At 50.8% G+C, this 12,737-nt stretch overlaps 1 protein-coding gene across 1 annotated transcript in view; it reads left to right on the top strand.

Annotated features, from left to right (window-relative positions):
- Nucleotides 1-12,737, top strand: part of ITPKB (inositol-trisphosphate 3-kinase B) — an 83,470-nt gene that overhangs the window by 47,207 nt on the left and 23,526 nt on the right. The gene's annotated exons all lie outside the window — the stretch shown is intronic.

Below are 12,737 nucleotides of genomic sequence, written 5' to 3'. Positions count from 1 at the left end.
TTTTGAGGCAGTGTCTCGGCGCCAGCATGCATCTTGGTGCCTGTGCTGGTGCCTGCATTTTGCAGGTGAAGGGTGGGGTGGTGCCAAGGGCCCTCTGCACTCCTGAGGGCAGGAGAAGTCTGGAAGGACACCAGCTGTCCTGAGTTTTCCTACAGCACCGTTGCAGCAAGCCGGTTTTAGCAAAAGTTTCTCACCTTAAGGACTCCTTTAATGCAAGAGCTCTGGTTTCTGGGCTGCTAAAATCACCCCCAAAGGAACTGCTACTCTGATATTGGTATTTCTGGGTTGGAGAATGGAGAACACCCAAGCTGGACGTGGGGCTTAGGTAGCAAGGTCACTTCAATGCAGGAAAAAGCTTGGAGTGCCAGCTGTGTGTTGTAACACTGCAAATGGTTTGACTGCAAGGGCAGGCACCAATTGCCTGGAGTGGGGCATGAGGAAGATCTCAGCTCCAGGGGCAGCAGAAGGTGCTTTGCACCTTGGCTGGCTGAATCCCTGAGCCATCCCTGAGGGAGAGGAAGGAGCAGCACTTGCCCTCTCTCCTCCTGCGCTCTGCAAACGCTTTCCTAGGTGTCTGCAGCAGCCAGCTGAGCTGTGAGGTGAAATCCTGGCCATTGACTGCTCACTCCCCACAGCCTCCTCCACAAGCTGCTTATTTGGGAAGGAATCTCCCTTTTTTAGATATATATTTTTTGATTTGGAAAAATAAAACCAGATAACAAACCCTGTCGGAGACCAAGTGACTAAGTGCTTCACGTGCTGCTGAAGCAAATGAAGAGCAAAGTGTCTGAGGGGAGAAGATGACTAAGTTTTTCTACCTCCTCTTCTGCTTCCCTCACCCTCTAAGAGGAGCTAAACATAGTTGCCTGCAGCAGGAGGAATCCGGCAAGCGGCTGCTGCCCACAGATGCAGCCTGAGAGATCGTGGGCTCGTAGCTTGCTGAAACCCCCAGTGATTGAGGAAGCTGAGTGTCTTTTCTACAAGCATTTCTCTTCTCCCCTTGCTCTTCCTCCAAGCCAAAATATATTTAGAACTGCTGGGACACAATGAGCCGTGCTACACCCATGTTTATAATGGGTTCATTGTATCGCTTCTACCAGCGCCCTCCTGATTGTGTGGCTAGATAGAGCTACCCTTCATCTTCTTGTCCTTTTTTGGACCAGAGGAAAATGACTTGAGCATCTTTCTCGACCTAGCACTGCTCTTCCAAGAAAGGCTGTCTGGATTTTCATACAGACCCCATGATTTCGGCCTCTTTTGCAGGCTCATCCGTGCTAACCTAGGGGTGGCACTGAAGTTATGTCTGCAAACACCAGGCCATGCCACTTGCCTGAAAAATAGCCACTTTCAGGAGAAATACTTAGTTTAGAAACAATTTGACTTTAAAATAAAATAAATCACTTAAATACAATCATACAGTTCCAACCAGGATACCTTCCATTAGATCAGGTTGCTCAAGGCCTAGCCTTTGAACACCTCTAGGGAGGGGGCATCCACAGCCTCCCTGGGCAGCCTGTTCCAAATAGAAGCAACTGAATCTCTCTTTATAAATGATGAGCCTGGGTCACCCTAGGGTGATGCTGTATACCTCTGGTGCGTTGCCAGCATCACTGCGGTACTCTGATCTTCTCTTGCCGCACCCAAGGAGGGGGATGCCAGGCTTTTGGGGGTGCCTTAGGGTGCTTGGTGACGCTGCCACTGCCCTGGCTGAGCAGATCCTTGCCAAAACTTCCATTGTCTTCACCCTTGTGCCTGTGCCAGCATCAGCCCCCGGGGTTACCTGGGTTCTCATGTGAGCTGAGAGTGTGGGCCCAGGGCGTTTCTCCCCGAGCATCCTCTCCCCACTGCACACCCAAGGATTCAAGCCACGGCCACCACAGAGGTGATTTTCCATTATTAATGCTCAAAAGAAAGTTCCATTTTCCTGTTCCAGTCAAGCATTTCCCTTTTGGGTTAGAGAAACCTCTTCCTCTCCAGCACCCTGGGGAAGGTGGTAATCATGCACCGAAGCAGCAAATTTCTTTCCTGGCTTCGGCGTTCCGCTTCCAACCAAACCCCCAGCATCTGCCCAGCTGGCATTGCATGCACCAGCTCATGGGAGCTCAGGGCCATTTTTAGAGGAGCAGCATGGTTTTCTCCTCAATTTCTTAGGAGTTAACAGCTGAAATACCTTCCCCACCCCACCCCCCCTCTTCCCCCGCCCCACCCCTGCGTGTCAGTGCACGGTTGGGCTGGAAAATCCAACCCCGCGTGCTGCACCAGGATATAGGGTTGGGTAAGCCTCTCTGAGGATCCCGTCCCTTTCCCTAAGGGCTCAGGGGTGTGCCAGGGTGCAGCAGGGCTCTGTGTGCAAGGTTCAGAGAAGCAGCCTAGGAAACCATCATGGCTCGTTGCTAGCAAGAAACCTCTTTGCCTGGCACCCTGACGGCTCCTTCCCCGGCTGCCCCTTCGGCCTTCCTGCGGCGTGGGGCTGCCCGGCCGGCACCGGCGCCCTCCTCGGATGCTCTCGCAGCAGGCAGGCGTGGCAGGACTTTGGCTTTGGCAGCAGAGGTATGTACTCAGCCCTGAAGAAGGGGAGCTGTGTTGCTGAAGCTGGCCCGTCTCAATGACTCATAACTGAAATGGCTAAGGAAGGGGTGTACGTTGGGCTTTAACTCTGAAAATGAAGCCGGTGACTGCTGGTGCTGCTGTGGGGAGGTCTGCTCACTGCCAGACCTTCTGCTGCAGTGGGCTGGGAGGTGGCTAAAATGTGCTGTTAACATCAGTTCAGAGTCACAGAATGGTAGGGGTTGGAAGGAACCTTTGAAGATCATCAAGTCCAACCTCCCCCCCCGTGAGAGGAGGATCACCTAAAGCAGATCACACAAGAACATGTCCAGGTGGGCCTTGAAAGTCTCCAGAAATGGAGACTCCACCACCTCTCTGGGCAGCCTGTTCCAGTGCTCTGCCACTGTCCTCTCTCTTCCCTCCCTCTGTCCTGTTCTCCAAGGTCACATGTACTGTCCCAGTGCAGTGGCTGCACACAACCGGCGTTCTTGCTTTACTGAGCTTGTGCCACCCCCTTTCCTCCCCAGGCTGGGTGAGCACACTCCTGGGTGTGGTGGTGACAAGCACCCTGTCTGAAGGAGAGTGGGTACAGCAGGGTCTGTATCCACCTGAGCAGGGAACAGGGTAATTTTTAGCCTCAAATTGATGGGCATAGGCTCCTTTTACAGCCTGATGCTGCTGTGTTGGGGAATTGAGAATGAGCAGATGAGCATGTGAGGGTGCTTTATGTTTGAAGGTGTTTGGAGCCCTGTGATTAGCTTGGCCTCTGGCTGTGTTGCAGCCTATGGTTGGGGTGTGCCCAGTGGAGGAGTCCTTATGGAGCAGCTTCTTCTGAAGTGCAACATCTGTGCTTCCCATACCCATGTAGGGCAGTGCAGCTGGAAAACTGACGGAGGATGAAGTCTCTGGGGTGACCGTGAGGTGGGCTTGGAAGCAGAACTTGGCAAATGAACTTTTTTTTGGTCTTATTCTAGTGGAGAGAAGCTCCATGTGTACCTACAAGTCCCAGGAGTAAGGGATGCAGAGAGCTGTAGCAGCTGACCTGCATTGCCCATGCCTGTGCATCACTTTGTAGCACAAGGAGGGACTGGTCTGTGGGTGCACTGTGCCTGTAACAAGCCTAGCTTTGCCTGCAATTGTAGACCACTTATTTTCAATTGCACTTCAGGTTGGGGCTGTTTTAAGAGTGGAGACTGTGGGATGTGGAGCCAGGCCACCCACTCAAGAGAGGCCTCTTGGCCACTGTGTAGAATCTCCCAGGGAGATGCCTTGAGCACTGCGTGGTACATATGTGGCAGGCGTGCAGCTCTGGGGAGGATGCTGCACAGCACAGGAGGTGTGTGCTGCCCCACCACATGCTGCAGCACCCTGTCTGCTTGCTGACCTTTCTAATGTGTTGCTTCTTTTGGGGGTGTTGATCAACAACTGGCTGACCATGAGCCAGCATGTGCCTGGGTGGTCAAGGAAGCCACCAGCATCCTGGCCTGGATCAGCAACAGTGTGGCCAACAGGACCAAGAAAATGATTGTCCCCCTGTACTCAGCACTATGAGGCTGCCCCCTGAGTACTGGGCTTGGTTTTGAAAGACATTGAGGTGCTGGAGCAGGTACAGAGAAGGGTAATGAAGCTGGTGGAGGGTCTGGAGAATAGATCTGGTAAGGAATGGCTGAGGTAACTGGGGTTGTTTAGTCTGGAGAAGAGGAGGCTGAGGGGAGACCTCTTTGGTCTCTACGACTCCCTGAAAGGAGACTGGAGCCAGGTTGGGGTTGGTCTCTTCTCCCAGTAACAAGTGATGGGACAAGAAGACAAGCTGCACCAGGGCAGGTTTAGGTTGGATATTAGAAGAAGCTTCTTCACTGAAAGGGTTCTCAGATGCTGCAATATGTTGCCCAAGAAGGTGGTTGAATCCTTGGATGTGTTTCAGAGATGCAGAGTTGTGGTGCCAAGGGACATGGTTTAGCATCAGACTTTGAAGAGTTAGGCAATGATTTGACTTGATGATCTTAAAGGTCTTTTCCAGCTGAATCCATTCTATGCTTATATAAGGATCTGAAACCAAGGAGTATCAATTGGTCCTTCCACTCCTGGAGGAGTTTCTTCTGGCTGCAGGTTGTATTTGGGACCTGCCTAGGAAAGGAGGCCCATCCCATGGCAGGGTGTTACAGGTGCCGAAGAGCCATGTCTCAGGCAGCCCGGTTGGTGCTCCCAGCTCCCAGGAGTTTCTGTGCAAGCAGAAACTCCTCCAGCCACTTAGCAGAGGATTTGTGGTCCCAGCTCCAAAGCAGGAGAGACAATAAAACTCTAAAGAGTACTTTAAATCATCAGAGTGCTATCCAAACACGAGGGACTCCAAACACAAATGAAAGTGCTAAACTGATTTACAGGGGAATTAAAAGGTCATGCCTGTTGAACATTTGGCTTTGGAGTTTAGTCATGTTTATGAAACTTGTAACTGCTCTTCTAAACCAGCTTTTTACACTTCATGTACCCAGTAAACATGGGCATGTTCAGGGCTTATGACTAATTTGAGAAGTTTTCTCTTCTAAACAAATTACCACAGCCATAGCCTGGCCCTTTTTGACTTCCCTTCCATCTCTCCCTTCCCACTCCAGTCAAAGGTGCTTAAAATGCATCTGAACGTTTGGCTTGCTCATGGAAGGGAGATGCATTCCTCACTCACCTGGTCCACAGAGTGGAATTCAGTTATGGTCAAGTAGCAGAAGAGCAGCAAGCTAACTCCAGGAGCAGAGCAGAACTCCAGAGCCAGGGGACAGCGCTGGAAATGCTTTCTGTGTCCAAGAGAAGCTGCTGGGTGCTTCAGTAACATGAAAACTCAACTCTAAAAGCCAGGTCTTTCTCACCCAGCTTTGGCAGCTGGCCCTACAAACATTAACTTGGTATTGCTTTTGCAGAACCTTGCTTGTGGGCATTACCCTCTTCTCAGTGCTCCCCAGTGAGAAGACAAGAGGTAATGTGCATGAACACAGGAAGTTCCATTTAAACATGAGGAGGAACTTCTTTACTTTGAGGGTGGCAGAGGGTTGGAACAGGCTGCCCAGAGATCTGTCCCTGGAGACTTTCAAGGCCCACCTGGGCATGTTTCTGTGTGATCTGCTTTAGGTGATCCTCCTCTGGCAGGGCCATTGGACTTGATCTTCAGAGGTCCCTTCTAACCCCTACCATTCTGTGATTTACAGCCTCCATATCAATGCCTTCTGTGCTAACTCTGCTTCACATGGCTACAACAGCTCTGGAAGTGAGTGGCTGTGCTGCCTGGTCTGTGGCCACCCTGCCTGGTAATAAGTCAGGCTGAACAAGATGAGTGATGAAACATCACCCTGCAGTGGGCCTTCAGGTGGAAGGAAATCCATCTACACCCTCCTTCCTTGGGGGTATGAGCTGTGGGCATTTCAGTTCACATCATGGCCCATGTCAGAGAGCAAATCACTCCACTCCCAAGGTCTCTGTGTTGTCTCCTGAAGCAGACAGAAAGAAATGACTGGGGAAAAAAAGGCCTATTAGAAGCTGCTTTTTTTCACTCATTCATGTCACTTATGTGTTTGGTGTCTCTGACTCAAAATGCCTCTAAGCAGACTGTAAATGTAGTGTCCTGGTTTAAATCCATAAAAACTTGCTTCGGATTTTAGAAGAGGATGTTGGGCAGCCAGTGTCCTGTGAGAAGCTGTGCCAGACTAAATAAGCCAGACTGGAAGTAACTGGGACTTTCACATCTGCCTTGGCAGTGGGGTTTGACTTGATGATCTCCAGAGTTTCCTTCCACCCTCTATGATTCTATGATTCCTGCTGCTCTGAGCACTTGTGTTGCTTCCCCACATGTCCTGGCCCAGGGACTCCTGCTCCCAAAAGACCCAAGGGATCTGGACCATCCCAAAGGAGGACTTGGCAATGCCTACAGCTCCTGTTCCACCTTGCCATTATGTGAAAGCACAGCTGTTGTGCAAAGGTTGTTTCTTGCAAGCAGGCTGTGTCCTGCCAACCCACTGCTCACCAGGGCACTCTTGTGACTTCACAGGATCATAGAATGCTTTCTGTTGGAAGGGATGTTAAAGATCTTCTGGTTCCACCCCCCACACACACCATGAGCAGGGATACCTTCCAGTAGACTAGGCTGCTGAAGGCTCCTATCCAACCTGGCCTTGAAAACTTCAGTAAGGGGACAGCCACAACTTCCCTGGGCAATCTGGTCCAGTGTCCTCACTGGAAAGAATTTCTTCCTAATCTCCAGTCTAAATCTCTCCTCTTCTGGCTGGAAGCCATTCCTCTTCATCCTGTCACTGCAACCCCTTGTAAAAAGCCCCTCCCCAGCTTTCTTGTAGGCCCCCTTCAGGTACTGGAAGGCTGCTATAGCATCTCCCTGGAAACCTTATATGTGTCCCCTGCAGGTGTCCCCTAACTTCTAGCAGCTGAATCTCTTCTGTGTCCTAAACTGCAGCTCTGGCCTTAGACTTCTGAGCTGGAGTTCAAGTGGCTGGAGACTGATGAAGTTGCTTAGTGTTGAAAAGAACATGTCTTTTGGTGTCAGAGAGCATCTGTGAGCTAGTAGCAGTTTGGGATTTGCATTGGCAACGCTGGGAAGGCTGAGAGAAGATCCTTCCCAGGTGTGCAGTTTGTGCTGTGCATGCTAGAGGAGCCCATGAGTAGCAATGACATTTTGAACCAGAAACAGAGAGGTGAATGCTCTGGAACTGGGAAAGGCATCAACTGCAAGTCTCCAGATGGAAACAGAGCAGTTTCCATCAAAGCTGATGACAAGTTCCCTGATACAGGGTCAGATCTTTGGACAGCACAGCACATTTCTGAGCTGCCTGCAGCTCTGTGCACCAGTGTGTTTCTAGTCTCACAAACCAGTTCACTGAGTTGCACTTTTGGCTCCAGCCAGGATTTCTATGATCTGCTGCCTTTGGAAAGCTGAGGAAGCAGCACTCCACAGCTTAAGCAGCAGCTCACCAAAAGTGATTAAGCTGTTTCTGCATTATTCACTGACCTTCTCCAAGCTGAAAATTGCTTAACAAACCTTATTGGTATGTACTTAATGAGTAACAAATACATTTCCAGAGAGCTGGATCTGTTCCCACTCAGGAAAGCAGGCTGAAGGTGTCTAATGCTGGCAATTGATTCAGCCAGCTTTACAGGAAAGTTACTTATGGCTGATCTGCACAAGGAGGTGTTCAGCTTTACTGAAGTCAAGGCCCTCCATCAGGAAGAAATGCCTCACAGAAGTGTCACCAGGATGTGGGAGATGATTCTCCCCCTCTCTACTCTGCTCTTGTGAGACCACACCTAAAGTACTGCGTCCAGTTCTGGGGTCCCCAACACAGGAAGGACATTGAATTGCTGGAGTGGCTCCAGAGAAGGGCCATGAAGATGATCAGAGGGCTGGAGCACCTCCCCTATTGGGGGGGACAAGCTATGAGAGTTGGGGCTGTTCAGCCTGAAGAAGAGAAGGCTCTGGGGAGACCTGATAGCCTTCCAGTACATGAAGGGGGCCTACAGGAAAACTGTGGAGGGACATTTTACAAGGGCTTGTAGTGCTAAGATGAGGGGGAATGGCTTTGAGCTGGAAAAGGGGAGATCTAGACTGGATATTAGGAAGAAATTTTTTACCGTGAGAGTGGTGAGACACTGGAACAGGTTGCCCAGGGAGGTTGTGGATGCCCTCTCCCTGGAGGTGTTCATGACCAGGTTGGACAGGCCCTTGAGCAGCCTGGGCTAGTGGAAGGTGTCCCTGCTTGGGGACGGTGGGGTGTTGGAACTAGAAGATCTTTAGCATCCCTCCCAACCCAAACCATTCTACAAATCTATGAAGCAGCCATAGCTTTGAGCCTGTTGCTCTGAGCTCTAATGCAGGCTTTTGCCTTCACCCTCACTTGGGCTTTTTCAGCTTCTTTCCCTCTTTGCCAAACTGGACAGAGAGAGGTCTAACACTGCCTTTCCTCTCACCCTAAGCGTGGTGTTGATGGGATCCCAGGCTACTGCCGTGCTTGGTGGGTGGAGGGTGCTCTATTTGTGCTTTGTGGGTGGGGAGGTTGCAGATGTCCTTACATGCATGCAGTGATGGGTGGCTGCTGTGCCACTGGCTCCCACAGCCACATGCAGTGATGGGTGGCTGCTGTGCCACTGGCTCCCACAGCCACATGCAGTGATGGGTGGCTGCTGTGCCACTGGCTCCCACAGCCACATGCAGTGATGGGTGGCTGCTGTGCCACTGGCTGTTTCCTTCCATTGTGATGGGGGATGTCACACTGAAGGACTGCTGCTCACTCATCTGCCTTTGCTACTTCTAATTCTCTTTGCCTTCCTCAGAGGCAGAAAGAGGGAGCCTGCAACAAGCTGCTGTTTTGTTTGGGTTTGTTTTCCAATACCCTGGAATATTTCTGTCCATGATCCCAGCAGCTGTTCCTGGCTTCCAGGCCTTTGGACCAAGGCACTTCTGTCGTACGTGCTGAGCCCTTGCAGACAGCAGAGAGAAAGCTTTACCTCTCTGACCCTCTCCCCTAGATCTTTGGTTCTGGTGGTACAGCTCCCTAGACCCACAGGAGAAAAGGGCATTCCTCACAAAGCCAAAGGGGAGTGGCTTCTCTCCTGCAAGAGCCAAATCCTTGCTGGCCCTAATGAGATTATTCTGGAACACAAAGTGTCTGATGTAAAAGAAGTAACATACATAGCAGGAGGGGCTTTTTCCCTTCTCTCTCTAAATGAGATGGAGACCTTGCAAAGTAGCAGAAGCTACTGTTCACAGATGGTATCAGGTTGGAAGGGACCTGCAGAGGTCATCTTGTCCAACCCCCCTGCAGTCAGCAGGGACACCTCCAGCTAGTTCAGGCTGCCCAGGGCCACATCAAATCTGATCCTGAGTATCTCCAGGGGTAGGGCCTTAACCACATCTCTGGGCAACCTGTTCCAGTATTTCAGCACTCTTATTGTGAAGAACTTTCTCTGTATCTCCAAGCTGATGTACCTTGCTCCACTTTAAAGCCTTTGATCCTTCTCTTATCACCACAAGCTCTTCTAAACAGTCCTTCCCCAGCCTTTCTTAAGCCCCTTTCAGATACTGAAATGCAGTTACAAGGTCTCCTGGGAGCCTTTGCTTCTCCAGGCTGAACAGCCCAGACTCTTTCAGTTTGTCTTCATACAGAGGTGCTCCAGCCTTCTTTGTGGACCTATGTGTCTGGACCTATGTGTCTGTCTTGTGTTGGGAGCCCCAGAGCTGAACACAGTACTCCAGATGGAGAGAATCAGAGTAGAATGACAGATTCACCTTTCTTGATCTGCTGGCCATGCTTCCTTTGCTGCAACCCCAGCAGAAGGTTCTATGCCCCAGCTATCAAAGCAATTTATCTAATGGGGCTTGGGGCTTTGGACTAGAATTGCTAGGCATCCAGAAATGCCTTTCAGTTGTCAAACTACATTTCCTTATATTACCTTGAGTGAAGTCTTTTGTTTGACCCAATGGCTGACATTGCCTCTGCTGAGGTTTGCAGGCTGCTGAAATGTTTATTATATCCTTGTGTGATTAAAACAAACAAACAAAATGCCCACTGATTCAAAGCCCTCCCATGACAAGCTGCTCCTCTGGCCAAAATAAGGCTGCTTAGCCATTGAGCAGTATAGCAGCAGATGTGTTGCCAAGGATGAGGGGAGGAAGATGATGTACAGTATGGGCTGTCACTTGGTGCCACATCAGGGTCTGTTCTCATAGCCTGATGCACACTGTAGCAGTCACTGGGCTCTTTCTGTTGCTGCCTGGTCAGAGGGAGAGCTACAGTAAGAGGGTGGTGAGACACTGGAACAGGCTGCCCAGGGGGGTTGTGGACACCCCCAGCCTGGAATTGTTCAAGGCCAGGTTGGAAGGTTGGATGAGGCCTCGTGGAAGGTGTCCCTGCCCATGGCAGGTGGGGTGGAACCAAATGATCTTTAAGCTCTCTTCCAATGCAAACCATCCTGTGATTCTGTGATTCAATGTAGGGGCCAAGAGTTGGCAAAGCTGAGAAGAGCATAATCCCAGCTCTGCTCTGCATTAGTGATTGCACTCTGGAGCATGTAATGGGAGGGTTCTTGGCCAGGATGCTGCATTTTGGTCATCCACAGGCCAGAACATGCCAGGGGAAGCATCCCACGGTACCTGTCAGCTGTGCCCTGCTGCCTTGTGTGCCCAGCACAATGAACAAAGCTGGCCTCCCTGCTTGTGGCTGGAGTGCCAAGGTTTTTCCCAGTGAGGGAAACAATCATCACTAGGGAAACCTTAACTACTCCTTAAAGACCAAAAGAAAACACATTCATTCTTTTAAACATGGAAAACTAAGTGGCCTCTTTTTCCTTGGCTGCATGTGCATGGCTGTGGAGCAAGCTGACACAGAGTGAACTCTGTGGGCAAACACAACCAACCCCCCCCCCCATTCCTCCAGTTATTTAGTTATTAAAGAAGAGGGCTCTCTGGCACAAAGTCTGCCCTTCTCAGCTGCTCACCACGTTGTTTTTTAAATCAGCAGGGCTCCAAATGCAAGGAGCAGCTTGCTGAGCCTCCTACTTGCGAGTGAAATGTCCTGGATTCCTTCTGGGCTGTGCTGAAAGTCCCTTCCCCTGGGGACCCCTGGCATTGCAGCACCACTGCTGCACCTAGAATCAGAGAATCACAGAATGGTAGGGGTTGGAAGGAGCATCCAGAGATCATCAAATCCAACCCCCCTGCCAAGGCAGGATCACCTAGGGCAGGTCACACAGGAATACATCCACAGTCCACAGAAGTATGTACTCCACAACCTCTCTGGGCACTTCTTTTTTTGAAGGAGCTGGAAGTGAAAGCAAAGAGTGGAGGGGGCCTGCTGCACCCTCCTCCCATGGGAAGGGGTTTGGGGAATCATCCCAGTGCCCGAGAAGCGAGCAAGGGTGCTGGGTGTGGGACAAGGCTGGCATGGTGCCTCTCCTGAGCTGCTGCACTTGGGCAGCTGGGGATGTGCCAGCTGGGCCCTCTGGCCATCCAGGTCTTTCCGTTCTGCAAGGAGCACCGAGGGTGGTTGGGTGTCAGCATGCCACACAAGCAGGGCTTTACCAGAGTGAAGGAATGCCATGAAACCCCCTGGGCTGCAGCAGCTTCACTGAAACCAGGGCAAGTGGAGGGCATTGGTGACACTACTGGCTGCTTGCAACTTTCCTCCATCTTTCTGATCCTAGGCTGTTTCAAGAGTCTCCTGGGAGAAAGGGGCTGAAGCTCTTTTCAGAATTGGGAAAAGCATTAGTTTAGCACTGTTCCCACTCTTGCCCATCCCCTGCCCCAGCTACATCAGCTTGCTTTTCATGCTGCACTGAAACACAGGTCCACCTCCCCCTGTTTCCAGGAACACTTGGTCCCATAAACCCATAGGGTTTGTAAACCCATCATGTCAGCAAATAAATCACTTGCTGCTGCCTGAATGCATGGAAAGGGAAGAGCACCCTGCTGGCTTGGTGCACAGGGAGTAACACCAGTGAAATTCCACCAGCGTTGGTGCTGGGAAAGGGAGGCAACAGGCAGTCCCAGAAAGGCACATCTCCTTCCAGCAGACATTAGAGGAATGCCATAAGCCATAGGGAAAATGTACAACAAGCACTGAGCTCATCAGTCACTTGTGTTTAATCTAATTGAACACAATATATCCTCTGACCTTCTCTGCTGGCACTGGGCACTAAATTCTCCTCTGTTGTTCTTTCCATATGAAGCTCTATTGACTGATGGGGGAAAGTGTAGAGTTTGCTTTAAGCTCCAGATAAGTAAAGTTAAACATTGAGCAGATAAAACTGTTTTCCCAGCACTCCTCTCCCACTGACCAATTATGGGTGCTGACTGGGAGGACTTAAGTTTTCTGGCCAGTGTTCCACCCATGGCTTGGGGCACCATGCTTCACAGTGAGTGAAAGTTGGAAGAAGGCAGAGGCAGGAGCAGAGTGCTGCAGAAACCTTCAGTAGTTCATTTTAAGAGTTGGTTCTGACAGTTGCTCAGCTTCATTTCAGAGGGCTGCAGCACCTCCCCTGTGGGGACAAGATGCAAGAGTTGGGGCTCTTCAGCCTGGGGAAAAGGAGGCTCGAGGGAGACCTTAGAGCAGCCTTCCAGTACCTGAAGGGAACTTAGAAGAAAGCTGGGGAGGGACTTTGTACAGGGGCTTGTAGTGATAGGATGAGGGGAAGTGGCTTTA

The sequence above is a fragment of the Dryobates pubescens genome, chromosome 2 (assembly GCF_014839835.1).
Source record: "Dryobates pubescens isolate bDryPub1 chromosome 2, bDryPub1.pri, whole genome shotgun sequence".
In the NCBI taxonomy this organism is placed as follows: domain Eukaryota; kingdom Metazoa; phylum Chordata; class Aves; order Piciformes; family Picidae; genus Dryobates; species Dryobates pubescens.
Note: the sequence above shows the minus strand (reverse complement) of the source record. Positions and strands in the feature narration are given on the sequence as shown.